We start from the raw sequence: 13,726 nt of genomic DNA, 5'->3' as shown, positions 1-13,726 counted from the left end.
TTTCTGAAGAAGGGTCCAGGCCCGAAATGTCAGCTTTCCTGCTCCTCTGATGCTGCTTTGCCTGCTGTGTTCATCCAGCTCTACACCTTGTTATCTCTAGTTTGGAGATAACCATGGTTTTGTTTCAGCAGCAGCAGATGAGCACAGGCAGGGGTTGGAGATCGATGATGTTATAGAGAAGGAAAGAGGTGGTCTTAGTGATGGTGCAGAAATATGACTGAAAACTCAGGACCAAATGATGCACAAGATTGCAAATAGTCCAGTTCAACCTTCAAATGGCTGTCAGATAGCAGGAAGGACTCAGCAGTTAGGGAATGGAATTGTGGCAGGAAGCAAAGATAATGGCTTCAGTTTTTCCAACATTTAATTGGAGGAAATTTTGGGGCATTCAGCACTGGATGTCAAATAAGCAATGCAACAATTTAGAACCAATTGAGGCATTAAGGGATGGTGGTGAGATGGAGTTAGGTGTAATCGGTGTTAATGGAAGAACCAACATAATATTTTCCACTGGTTTGACAAAGGGCAAGCAAGTATCTCAGAAGTAAGATTGGTCTAAGGATGGATCATTGGAGACTACCAGAGGTTTCTGTGGAGGAACGTAAAGAAAGGCTTCTCAGTATCCTGGTCAAAATTTAATTGTTCAACAAATGTCAAAAATAAAAGACACCATCTGGTCATTATCTCATTGCTGATTGTTGGAACTCACTGTGCACAAAGTTCTGCAGTTGTGTTTCCGATGATAGTGACTGCTTTCTGAAAAGCATTTAAATAGCCTTAGAATGCATTGGATCATCTTGAGGTCGTCTAAATTTCTGGATAAATTACAAGTCTTTCTTCGATTCGCAGAACAACATTAGCAGAGACACCGTATAGAAATTTACACAAAACAAGGACATTCAGCCTTTCATTCTTGCACTAGCTATTCGAAGATCTGCCAGCGATGAAAATGGAGGGTGAACAAATGAGAAATAAGGAGGAGGAAACAACTTGAGGAAATAGAGGAATTCTCATCTTCACGCAGTGGTTACAAGGTCAGAGGCTAGGAATCCTCCAATACCTCTAATTTCTCTAAACAATCCTCCAACTCACCTCCTGACCACACCCCTCCCCACCCACCCAAGAGTCTGTCTACCATCTACAAGGCACAAGCCAGGAGTTTATTGGAATACTCCCCACTTGCCTGGATGAGTGCAGCTTCAACAAGACTCAAGAAACTTGACACCATCCAGGACAAAGCAGCCCACTTGACTGGCACTCCATCCACAAACACCCGCTCCCTCAATCCAAATAATGTTATAAATTAATTGCTGTCAGGGCTGATGCGATGACTAGGAGGGTACCTAGGGTGACAAAATTTGGGAGGGAGTGGGATCAATAAACTGAACTGAGACTACCTACAGCTTTAAAGTAAAACAAACAACTGGTTACCAACTCCTAAATTTTCTACAGGTGAATCCAAACCAGATGCTTCTGAATCAACACTTTCCCAAACTACCCAAGCCCTTCTCATTAAATCCCTAATGACAGCAACCAAATCAGTGAATCATTGATGGCAATAGCTTCTTCTTTCCCAGCTCCACACCAAACCCTTGGTGCTTTCTGACTCTCCAATTGCAGACTCCTGCTTTTTTCCAATGTTTGCTGACCATCCAATCAAAGCTTTCTCTCCATTTGCTCCCATCCTTCAATAATTTGAGTTTACCCTCCCTACCCTTACCCCCAGTCCTGTGACCCATTTTCTACCATTGCTTGTGATTTTTGCATTGCTCGTGCTCAGCTGTTCACTGCTGCCCTTTAGCCCAAACACTCGTCTTCATGCAATGATCTGCAGTGTGAGGACGTTGTGCTCCTATGCTCTGCAGCTCAAAGACAAGCAACTGCCTTTGAAATGGGAGGAATCTGAGAATAAAAGTAGAGTAGGGTAAAGGAAAATCAGAGGGGCAGAGGTTTCGCTTCACAAACTGGGATAGGGAAGTGTGATGATATAATTTTATTCATACTGATGCACAATACAGATCATTTCTGATATCCGTTGTGTGAGAAATGGGTGGTACCAATTAATCAAAATGCCAGCTACTTAGCAGTGCCACATTTTCAGTGAATTGGAAAACTTCTGCGTGATCTCATAGTGATGTAGGTTTTAAGGTGAGGGAGTTGACCATGAATATCTGGCAAGCAGTGCTGAGAGAATACGGTGCCGTAGAACAGCAGGAAGCTGAAACTAGAATGAGGGCAGGCTGCAAATTGCTATCTGAGAGTTTGACACTTTTCAGCATTTATTCGAGAGTGCATCTGAATTTCCATCTGTATTCCTTTTAGAGAATTCATTGTGGTGGGGGTAGCTAGGCTGAAGTTTCACCAAAGACACTATATGCTCTTGTATAGGCCATGGTACATCTGCGTTGTAGCATTTCATTTGACGTTTTAGCTTATCAATCAAATTGTAAAAATAGCCACACTTTGATATTATTTAGGCATAATGCAAATATTCAAGTTACTTCTTGTATGATAATTCCCACAGTATCGACATTGCTAGAAGAACCTATTGTGCAACTTAAGCAAAGCATTTCAGCAAAGTACGTAAGTGAAAATGATGTCCCTCCTGTCCCTGAGATTGACCGCTTAAACAACAAAGTCAAGGTACCGTGGGGAATTTCAATCAAAAAGGTAAATGGTGAAATCCATATATCAAATGAGGTACTGATGTTAAAGTTAGAAAGTTCAGCCACAGTTTTAAACAATCCTCTTTTTTAAGTATTTGATCTCATATCTTTATTTTCAGCAGTTTGCATTGGCAAAAAGACTTTTTCATGCTTTTTACTTATTTTTGTTTGTAATCTTGATAATGTTTAATAAAATTTGTTTCAATATTTATAGTATTGAATTTCAGATCATTCCTTACTGCTTGCTACAAGAGTATTAACATTTTAAAGAAATCATATTATAATTTATTACATCCTTAAACTGGCAACACATAACAGGAATTTTTGTTATTTTCTAATTTGTCTTTCATGTAGCCATTGTCAAATTACTCATCTTTTCTTTTTGATTAGAAAGACTTAGCTTTGGCACAGCTGAAGAACTCATTAATTGAATGTTGTGGTGTTAACAGCACTGCAGTTATTTTCTTCCGCACTTTCCAATGATAATCTTTGCAATATATGAACCTAAATTTCATCAATTCTTATCAATGCCGAGTTGCCTGGAAGAGTTTGTAGCCAAAATGGTTGCCCCATTTGAAACTAAAAATGGAAAACTTTAATTTTCATCAGATCTTGCCATTACTAACAAATATCCACAAACTGAATTTTTAACAATGGATTGTGCTGTTTTCTTTCTGATTTATTTAACAATGAGACTAACATTTGGGTTTGACATTCTGTTTAGTATTTGTTTGTCCCCCAGTAATAAATATGCATTCAAAGCATTCTTTCACTCTTATTGTAGAGCTGTCACATACTAGCAGGACTGCTTGCTTTGTTAGTTTTTGGGTTGATAGTGACTGGAACACTGTAACTAGCTCCATGGATCTCAGAGTTCAGCATTCATTCAATGAATTGATTTAGAAATTGTTATCTGCCAATTGTCTGATGACCTTAAATGTCAACTAGCTTTGGCAGCCTGGCAGGGAGTTGAATATGCCAATAGTATCCTGCCATGAGGATAAGTGCCACAAAGTGAAGTCCAACAATTGTGCAGCTCCTGGAGATAATACTATTAAGCCTCAGTGCAACATTCAACATGTACAAAGTGATTTTAATGTAAGATTCACATATCATTTGGTCGCAGCAAAAGGCTCATTGCCTGAAGTTGCCATATTCCAACATTAAAACATTTGAAACATGTGGGAGCTGTTGTGGGGGATTCAGATGTTCTCTTATTGTTGTTTTCATTACCTAAAAATTAACAGATAATGGGGAAAAATTTTATAGGTGTCTTTTGGAACATCCGTGATTGCACTCCAGAGATTAGAGTACATAATTGGTTAAGTTATTTTTCTGCCTGTTGTACTTTTTGTTTCACTCACTTGATTGCCCACCTAAATGGGAGGTACATGCGCTGATGCTACAGCAAGTCGATTTAAATTTTCAATGTCGCCTCATTTCTGTTTTCCTCCGTATTTGGAAAATTGAGAGTGAACTCATTTGTTCAATTCTATGACACAATGAAGCACATCACCATATTTTCCAGAAGCTTGACTGCGGAATTCCATTTTTTGTGAACTCAGAATATGTGGGTGTTGTTTTGCCCATTGATAATTGTTCTGAGATGGTAATAATGAGCCATTTCCTTGAATACATGTGAATTATTTCTTCGGCCATTTCAAGAGGGTAGTGAAGAGTCAATCACATTGCTGTGGATCTAGAGTCACACCTAGGTCAGAACTGGTCAAGACAGTGTATGTCCTTCAGTATAGTACATCTGTGAACTGGGTCGATTTTACTATTCAGGGGTTACGGACCACCATTTCTGATAAACATTTTATTTCAGATTGAATTAACCAACAGAATTTAAATTGCCCAACTGCCATGGTGAGATTTGAACATGTGTATGCAGATCACTCATTCAGACCTCTGGATTATTCATGCAGTTACTCAGGAACATGAGAAATATGAGCAGATGTAGACCATAGGTCACTTTGCACTGCTAATCGATGGTCCGCTTTCTGCTTTCCACCAAACTGTCTGCTGGTGTGTCCCAGATTCCCCAAGAAACCAAAAATTCTATTGTTCTCAACCAATAAAGGGATCCAAGTTCTGAGATAGAGAATTTAACAGATTCACAACTCTTGAAATAAAGAAATTTCTCCTCATCTCAGTCCTACATAATTGGCCTCTTATTCTGAAACATTGCTTCTGCATTTAAGAATCTCTGGCTAAGGGAAACGCTGTTAAGACCCTTCATATATGGTATATTTCAATGTGATTCCCTCTCAATCTTCTAAACAGCAGATAGTATAGGCCCAATCTACTCTGTCTCACCAGGAAACAACACTGGCCGTCCGGGAACTGATTTAGCTCTTCTTTGTACACCTCCAAGGCAAGTGTATTCTTCTTTAAAAATGCCCTCATTACCACTAAGCTATTGTGCCCTTAAATTTATCATTACAATCATTAATCATGCCATGACTTTTTGTCATATGGGATAAATGTTTTTCATTTTAATGCTACTCAGAATATTTCTTCCTTTCTATTTTTATTCAGAAAATGAAGAAAAGTAAAAATCAGAAACCGGGACGTGATAAGAAGCCTGCAGAAATGCCCACCAGAAAACTTTCTGAAACCTCCAAAACGCCTAGCCAGATGTACAAAAATAATAATTCAGTCATGCACATGGTTCCAAACAAATGGCAGTACGGAAAAATTGTGTGTGCTGCCGCAGACTTGAACCACTCTTCCAGCTTATTGGTGAATGCCATGAAGCCTTTAGTCACTTGCCTAGTGCCTCCCACATCTCGTTCTTCAAGATAAAGTCCATGGAACTGTTCAATTACTGATGAAATATGTAAAGAAGTTAGAACAGGTGGCCTGTTGAGTACTGAGCAAAATCCCATTAATCTAAGAGCAAATGATGGCCATTTTGCAGAAGAAAAGGATTCCCTTAGTGAGAGACAATCAATAGAGTCTTTGGAAAGGTTTTAAATTAAGTGAAGAACATGTAGCAGAAAGCAGTCACCTTCATTTTCCACAAGAATCATATTTTGTGTTATGAAGCAAGAGATTATGTAAATCTTTGTCCTTTTGAACAAGCAGATCTAGGACATGGTTAACTCAATGAATGGTAATAACAGTGATTCCAGGGATAATTAAATAGTGCCATTTGAAATCTTTTAATGAGTTGTAATCACATAATCGCTTTGGTATATTTTATTTAGAATGAAGGAATACAAACTCATGTTTTTGTTTGTTTGATGTGAGGTGGGTAATGTTAATTAATCCATCATTTATCCACTTATATAAGAATATAAGTGATTATATTATTGAACATGATACTTCTACTAATCCATTTGACTCAAAATCATTTAAATCCTTGCATATCATGGAAAAAAGTGATGTGCAAATGTATTTTTCAGAAACCTAAAGTGACTTTAAACTAAATTCTCTTATTAGAAACTCACGTTTACTTTATTAAAACCATTATTGTCTCAGCTTATTACAGTGTAATAATATTTTTATTTATCAGCGTGGCTAAGTTGGTAGTGTTCTCACCTCTGAGTTCAACTCCCACTCCACAGACTTGAGACAGTCTGAGGGAGTGCTGTGCATTCAGAGGTGCCACTTATCATGAGATGTTAAATCTAGGCCCATCTACCTTATCAGCTGGATGTAATTCATTCAATGACATTGTTTCAGCGAAGAACAGGACAACTAGCTCTGATCATTCGACCAATACTTACTCAGTCAATATCACGAGAAACAATTTATCTGGTCATTGCTGTTTGTGGGGAACTTGCTGTGCATATGTTGGTTGCTGCATTTTACAAATTGCAACAGTCATGACGCTTTAGAAGTACTTGATTGGCTGTAATGTGCTTGGGAATGCCCTAATGTTATGAAGGATGTTCTATAAACGTATAGTTTTCTTTCTTTTCTTACCCGTTGTGTGTATATGTTTTGCTTTGGAGTCTCCTAAGTGCCTTGTCTGTTCAGTTTACTTTTTGGTGACTTGTTCAGGGAAGCTCATTTTAACTCCAATTATGAGATACAGGTAAAACATAGGCACTCCGAGGGAATTACAGACTTTGGGCCATAAGGGTGATGGACAACGAGATGCCAGTGGTAGGTCAGGACAGAGGGTGTAGAGATGAAGCTGAAGAAGCCCAAGAACAACCTGCAGTGTTGATGAGGAAGGTTATGCTGCTGTTCCTCTTGGCCTCAGAAGAATAATTTTAATCTTCTATTCCGAGGCAGGCCTATCACCAGGGAAACTAGTCGGAGGATGGTGTCTTTTGGACTGTATGTACGGTACCAGCTTTGCGAGAGGTTTTTCACTTCCACTGGGGTCCAGGGTGGATTTTCATGCATGATTGCATATTTTTCAGCACGTCACATGTGAATTGGGTGGATTGGAAGTTCTGCTCCCAGCCAGGCCTTCTGAGGTCAAAGGTCCTGGCACCATATTTAAAGGCCACCCAGACCGCCCTTCTGTCACTGCAAGCCTGCAGCATTGCTGAACCCTGTTTCATCCATGCTTCACACAGACCAGACAGAACCTCACTCCAAAGTTCAGTGACATCTCACTAGATGGCTGTGTCAGGGCCTTTCCTGAAAGAAGGAAGGTCATCTTCCACAGGGATAGCAGCCACCAGCTGTCCCATCAGCCCCGGATAGTGTGGACTGGGACATGGATCCAGTGCAGGAATAGGACAAACAGTCTCCTGCAGTCCTTGAGGTTAAGTGACACCATCTTCTTTGTGCAAGCTAACACACCACGGCAGCATCCAACCTAACTGTATCTCTGAGCAGGCATGTCATGTTGGATGATTGCCTGCAAGCCCAAGTATCACATGATTGTAGGGTTGACAGACACCTCATCTGATCAATATCAGGCTGTGTACTTCCAAATCAGTTACTGGAGAGAGCTCAGGACTTGCCTTGACTGAATTCTCAGAAAATGCTCATACACCCAATGCCATCACACCGAATCCTTCTCTTTCTGTGCCCACAACAAGAAGGAAAGGGCCTGGATTGGTGGAGGAATGCCTGATGTATGTGTCCACATCCCAGTACAAAGAGCAGGGCACAGAGCTGGCAGGAGATGACTTTGGACATTCCTGTGCTAATTGGAGACATAAATATCTCAAGGAAGTCTCTAGAATCTGCAGTGAAGATAGTATCTGCCATTTGCCCCAAAGTGATGGTATCTTTACCAACTAATTCTTTCTCCACTACAAGTGCTAGTGGCTAACAGAAGTGGAAGAAACACAGGGTGCAGCAGTCTTCCCCCAATAGCAGCAATGATAGCACCACCACCTCTGAAGATGATGTCTCTGACACCTCGGAAAAGGCACCATTACAGCCTTTACCTGTACCCTCCACCAGCACAGGCATTCACCTTGCGTGGTGGTGGGGGGAGGGGGGCATTGGTCCTGTGCCTAATTCTGGTTGCCACTGCTTTTGCTGTTGTATGTTGGTAGTGGGTCTGTGCAATGAGCAGATAAGTTAAATCCTTTAATACTTTCTTCAGTGAAAAACTGATTCTCCTGAAAAGAACTAACAAAGACTTCAAAGTTGGCATTACTGTCAAAAAGGATAGCAAGATGCAGGATCTCTTCCTCCAAGAAATCATTTGCATTTTCAGCAGCTTAATTCTCTTTCACTCTTTCCTGAATGAGGAAGCCAAATTAAGGTTTAAAATGTCATCTTGCAGCTGTTCACCATCATTCTTGGTGCAAAGCTTTCCTGCATGTTCTAGTTCTTCTGCAAAGGGAATTGGAAGATCTCCAAAATACTCCTGTGGTACAAAGATCATGTTTCTTCAGTGAAGACTGACTCATGGTGCAATGAGTCACTTTCAATATCTAACGCAGCTGGTGAATAAAGAAGATTCAAGACCACACAACTTCTCTGCTCATTAAACAACAATGTTGATTGGGAATGACATGCAAAACATCTCCCATTTCAATGAAATGTAATACATGTATGCTCTGACGCTTGTACTGGAATTCATCCTCTAACCTAAAGTTAATGTAGGATAGTTGGAGACATTCGTGCTTCAACCATGGTGTTATTTCTGAAAACATGGCTAAGCATGCTCCTGCGTCCAATTTAAAATGAGATTTCTTGCCAGCAACCATACCAAAAATCCCATGGTAATTCTACAATCTTCTCTAAAAAGAATACAGCTCATTTTTCAGTATTCTCCTACTTCTTGGAGAATTGCAGATTGGAATACGTTATTTAACTTTTAAAATTTAGCATAGAGTTATTAGTCCCATATACTTCAAAAACCAACATAGAACTTGCGCTCTTGTTTTCTGAGTGGATCAGTTCAAGTAGGTATATTGCTATGTGGATGCGGAATAACCTTATGAGTGGTCTCTGATCAGCTAATACTTCCAAATCACTTCCATTCAACGAGAGCTGAAAGGATAATAGATGTTGTGTGATTGAGAGCATTGCTTTCTGTTTGTGAATAATGTTACTTTGCAGGTTTGAGTGATTGTATTTGTTGATGCAACAACGAATAGGTTGCTTTGCTCATCTTTCTGCATGAAAATTAAATTAGATTTAGATTTATTGTCACACGTATATAAAAATACAGTGAAATGTGTTTTTTCACATGCTATACGCAGTGTCGCTACGCTCCGGCACCATCTTGAAACACTGAATATAATGGAAAATTTTACTGCAAATTGAGTTCATCTTTCTCTTTTCTTCTTATTCCTCATCCATTGCTCCTATTGACGCTGCTTGACATCAGCAGAGGTCTCTAGGGTCTCGGTTACGGGTTTTCGCTGCTGCCACTCCTGCGACCACTTCGTCTGACCTGGAGCCATGGGCCTGGGGATTTGTGGATTCCGTTACTCTTCCTCCCCATCCAACGCTCCTCCACATGCTGCCACTAGTCCACCATCCATCCCTTTCACCCAGGCTTCCGTTCCTCTAGGCACCCGGGCCTGGCTGGGGACCTTGGAGCCTTGGCCCAGCCTGCGTGCCTGGGCCAAGGTTTTCAGCCTGGGAGCTGCTCCTCGCTCGCCGGGAGACCCCAGGCTGGGGTGGAGCTGTGTCCGGCTCGTCCTGGCATTGCTATCGCTGCCGCTGGAGGCCTCCTCCTTCACCCGCCATTCTCCAGGCCTCAAAGAAAAGCAAATGAAGAAAAAAAGACAAAAAGGAACAAGAGCAAAAGTAAAAAGAAGGAAAGAAAAGAGAAAGAAAGCAGACAAGCCTTGGGTTCAGCCCTACTACTCCGCTGCCATCTTGAAAGGTGCCATCCACTTTACCCAACCAGATGGTTATCCACTGAAAGATGGGTGATTTTCTCAGGGTTATGGAAGACATTTGTGCAATTTTCTAGTAACTGATATTTGCCCTGGAGTATGCCTGTTTCTGTGATGTAGTTCACTCTCACTTGGAGAATCTCTTATATCATGGTGTGGTTAGATAGAATAACGAGGTAAGGAGTGAGAAGCGATTGATGCATGATGAGTCCTAGTATACACTGGACATCCTAACCATTTGGAGAATGCATAACCTTTGCAATGGCCTTAAATATCCAGGTTTCAGGTGATACACCTTTACTGCATGTGACCTAAGAATTTGATCCTCATTTCATTGAGCAAGCACTTGACTTTGTTCAAGGTGAGGTTGCGCTCCACAACATTCTAGCATGTAGGCATGTCTTCAGTTCAGTTGTACTGCAACAGTAGATGAGAAGCTCATTACTGACATTCAGACTTTAAGTCCTCCAAGTGCAAAAATCTGCTTTATTCATTAGATATCTTTCTAAGTTCACCCTTCCCATTTCTATGCTCACTAGCACATAAGACTGTGAGTAATCCTTATATTTACAGATTCAGAGGTCCTGTTTTTCAATCTCCTTGCAGCTTCCTGAAATCAGCTTCCGGGGTCCCATCCAACACGGACCATGACTTTTGGCCATTCACCCTGCCCCAGAAGAATGACCTCTGTCATCTTTAACCCTGACACGTCAGAGGCAATGTAACGCTCTGCAGTCATTATTACAGCTGCAGAAACTCCTGCCTGTTCCCCTAACTAATGAATCCACTGCCATTTCAAACGTCCTCCTTTCCTGAGCAGCTGGCCTATCATGCCACTGAATCTGACTGCACTCCTCTGATCAGTCCTAGTCTGCACCAGTGTCCAAAGCAGAAAATGGCTTTGCAAGCAATGACATTTCAGGGGACTCTCTCACCACCTGCCTGGTTCTTTTGGTGTGCCTGGTAGTCATCCATTCCACAGGTGACCCTAGCATCAGCTCGAGTTCAGAAACCATGAGTTCAAACTTGTACCAGTGGTAACACTTCCTACAGATAGGATCATATCAGACACATGATGCAATTTGAATTTCCCACGTTCCATAGGCTGTGCAATCCACTTGGCCAACTGCCCTGCCATAGCTTAACTGTACTGGCTATTTATTGCATTTAGATTAGCTTAATAGTTATTCACCAAATAGCTCCTCCCAAAGCACTGAATAAAGATCTAAATGCTGGGCGATGAAGAAAGTAGTGGGGGGTCTGGAGGAAGAACACCTCCTCTCCCTTTCACACAGTTCATCAGCAACAAATTCATTCTTCACAAAATCTACAGTCTGGTTGCAAGCTGTACTGAAACCTCTATATTTGTACTCGGTGGAACTATGCTGCAGTAACCAGACTGAAGTGGTTTCCTGAATTAACTAATCAGCCATGCTGCATTGGAATTTTATTGCAGTGGAACTTGTTTACCTGACTTAAGGCTGAATGGCATTTACTTTGTTGAAGAAGTAAAGTCTTTATTCTTCAGTCATTTACGATTGCAAACCTGCTACATACCCTTGAAACTTTGCAGACAATTTTGGAAGACAGATGATTGCTCTGAATACACATCAGCTGTGTTATACTAGAAATAGAGAATACCATCTTAATTTGTAATGCAGTGATTAGTTCGGGATTGTGGATCTGGAATTGCACTCCTTTGAACAAAAATCATCTTTGTAATGATTTGACGGAAGGTTTTTTTCTTTGGATGTTTATTTTGGTTAAATCAGTGTGTGTGTGTGTACAATGTGTCTTACTGTTTCTAATGCTGAGCTGGAGTATCTTGGGTTTGACCCTAACAGCTACAATGTGTTCCATAAATCACCAACATAAAATGCTGTATGCATTAACAATTGCCTTACAAAAGTTTCAACAGCTGAAAGAAATGTTTCCTATTTTTCACCCTCTTCATTGCTCTGGCGAAGCTCTTGGGAAGAAACAGGAAGATACAGTCAGTAGCAGAACTGCAAGTGCTCTTAAAACACGGACTTGTTCATTCTCCTTCTCGACTCCATTTGCTGGTTTATCTGTACAGTAGCCCTAACTATACAAAATGTGCATTGCAGTATTTGAAACACTAATATGTTCATCATATGGCCTTAATTTGTTGATGGAATAACTCCCATAAAGGAAATCTGAAACAAAAAGGCTGTTTGGCCAATCAGTGTTAGGCATCTATGAAATTACCAATGGTCTAATTTTCAGGCTTAGCTGGACTGAAAGTCTACCAGTTCCATTATTTAGGCTTTTACTAGCTTGCTAACATCAACTGTGGCAGCTTTAAATCAATCCTGCTGTACATTAAACTGATAATGATCTGAAATTCTGCTTGGCAGTGAATAAATTTAACATTAAAAAACAGACATTTATTATGGTCATTCTAAAAAAAAATTGATATTGTTATGACTGTGGTTGGTGGGACGCACTTCTTTCTCCAGTCCCGCTCCTCCACTCGTCACAAAAAGTCTTCAATGTGACCAAGTTGAAGATATGGCTAATTTAATTTGTTTCAAATTGTGTAAAGTTTAGTGTGGGTCTACCAGGTTTATTTAGGCTAACAACGTATAATTGTTTTATTATGAAAACAAGCTTACTCAAGCAAAGATGCAAAGATTTTTGACAAACAGTTTGGACTGTGCAAATATACATCTCTACCCTTTAGGCACGTGTGCGCAAGTGTGATGAGATATAAAATCTGCAAACTCAGCAATGCGTTAACTTTAATGTACTTTACCTAAATAATAAGTAAACAAGTGAAGAATAAGTCATGGTTTGCCCCAAATGGTGTTTTGATTCCAAAGTTATCCTGCACACACAAGCTGCTGGCATTAGTGTGTCTTCCTGGAGCAGTTGTACTTGGCTGAGTATCTTTTGCAGGAGATGGTGGGGAATATTCCAATGAATCCTCTTTAGGAACCCTGTACGAGTGGTGAAGATGAATTCTGGCGTGTTTTCAGCTTACATGCTTTGCTGAAAGGAGTTGCAAGATAAGGGAGAAAGAGAAGTGGGCTGGTTTTCTTGAGGCTGGTCAAATTTCCTACCTGAATTCAAAAAAATGTAAGTCATACCTCATGCAAACACAGACATGTGACCTCTTTCTGAATGTTCTTCAGACTGTATGATTAGAACATAGAACATAGAACATAGAACATTACAGCGCAGTACAGGCCCTTCGGCCCTCCATGTTGCGCCGACCTGTGAAACCAATCTGAAGCCCATCTAACCTAAACTATTCCATTATCATCCATATGTTTATCCAATGACCATTTAAATGCCCTTAAAGTGGGCGAGTCTACTATTTTTGCAGGCAGGGCATTCCACGCCCTTACTACTCTCTGAGTAAAGAACCTACCTCTGACATCTGTCCTATATCTATTTAAAGCTATGTCCCCTCGTGCTAGCCATCACCATCCGAGGAAAAAGGCTCCCACTGTCCACTCTATCTAATCCTCTAATCATCTTGTATGTCTCTATCAAGTCACCTCTTAACCTTCTTCTCTCTAACGAAAACAGCCTCAAAACCCTCAGCCTTTCCTCATAAGACCTTCCCTCCATACCAGGCAACATCCTGGTAAATCTCCTCTGCACCCTTTCCAATGCTTCCACATCCTTCCTATAATGCGGTGACCAGAACTGTACGCAATACTCCAAGTGCGGCCGCACCAGAGTTTTGTACAGCTGCAACATGACCTCATGGCTCCGAAACTCAATCCCTCTACCAATAAAACCTAACATACTGTA

General features: G+C 40.7%; 1 protein-coding gene across 9 annotated transcripts in view; it reads right to left on the bottom strand.

Annotated features, from left to right (window-relative positions):
• Positions 1 to 13,726, bottom strand: part of dock10 (dedicator of cytokinesis 10) — a 332,745-nt gene that overhangs the window by 278,467 nt on the left and 40,552 nt on the right. The window lies entirely within an intron of this gene.

Source organism: Rhincodon typus, chromosome 13, assembly GCF_021869965.1.
Source record: "Rhincodon typus isolate 14 chromosome 13, sRhiTyp1.1, whole genome shotgun sequence".
Classification (NCBI taxonomy): domain Eukaryota; kingdom Metazoa; phylum Chordata; class Chondrichthyes; order Orectolobiformes; family Rhincodontidae; genus Rhincodon; species Rhincodon typus.
Note: the sequence above shows the minus strand (reverse complement) of the source record. Positions and strands in the feature narration are given on the sequence as shown.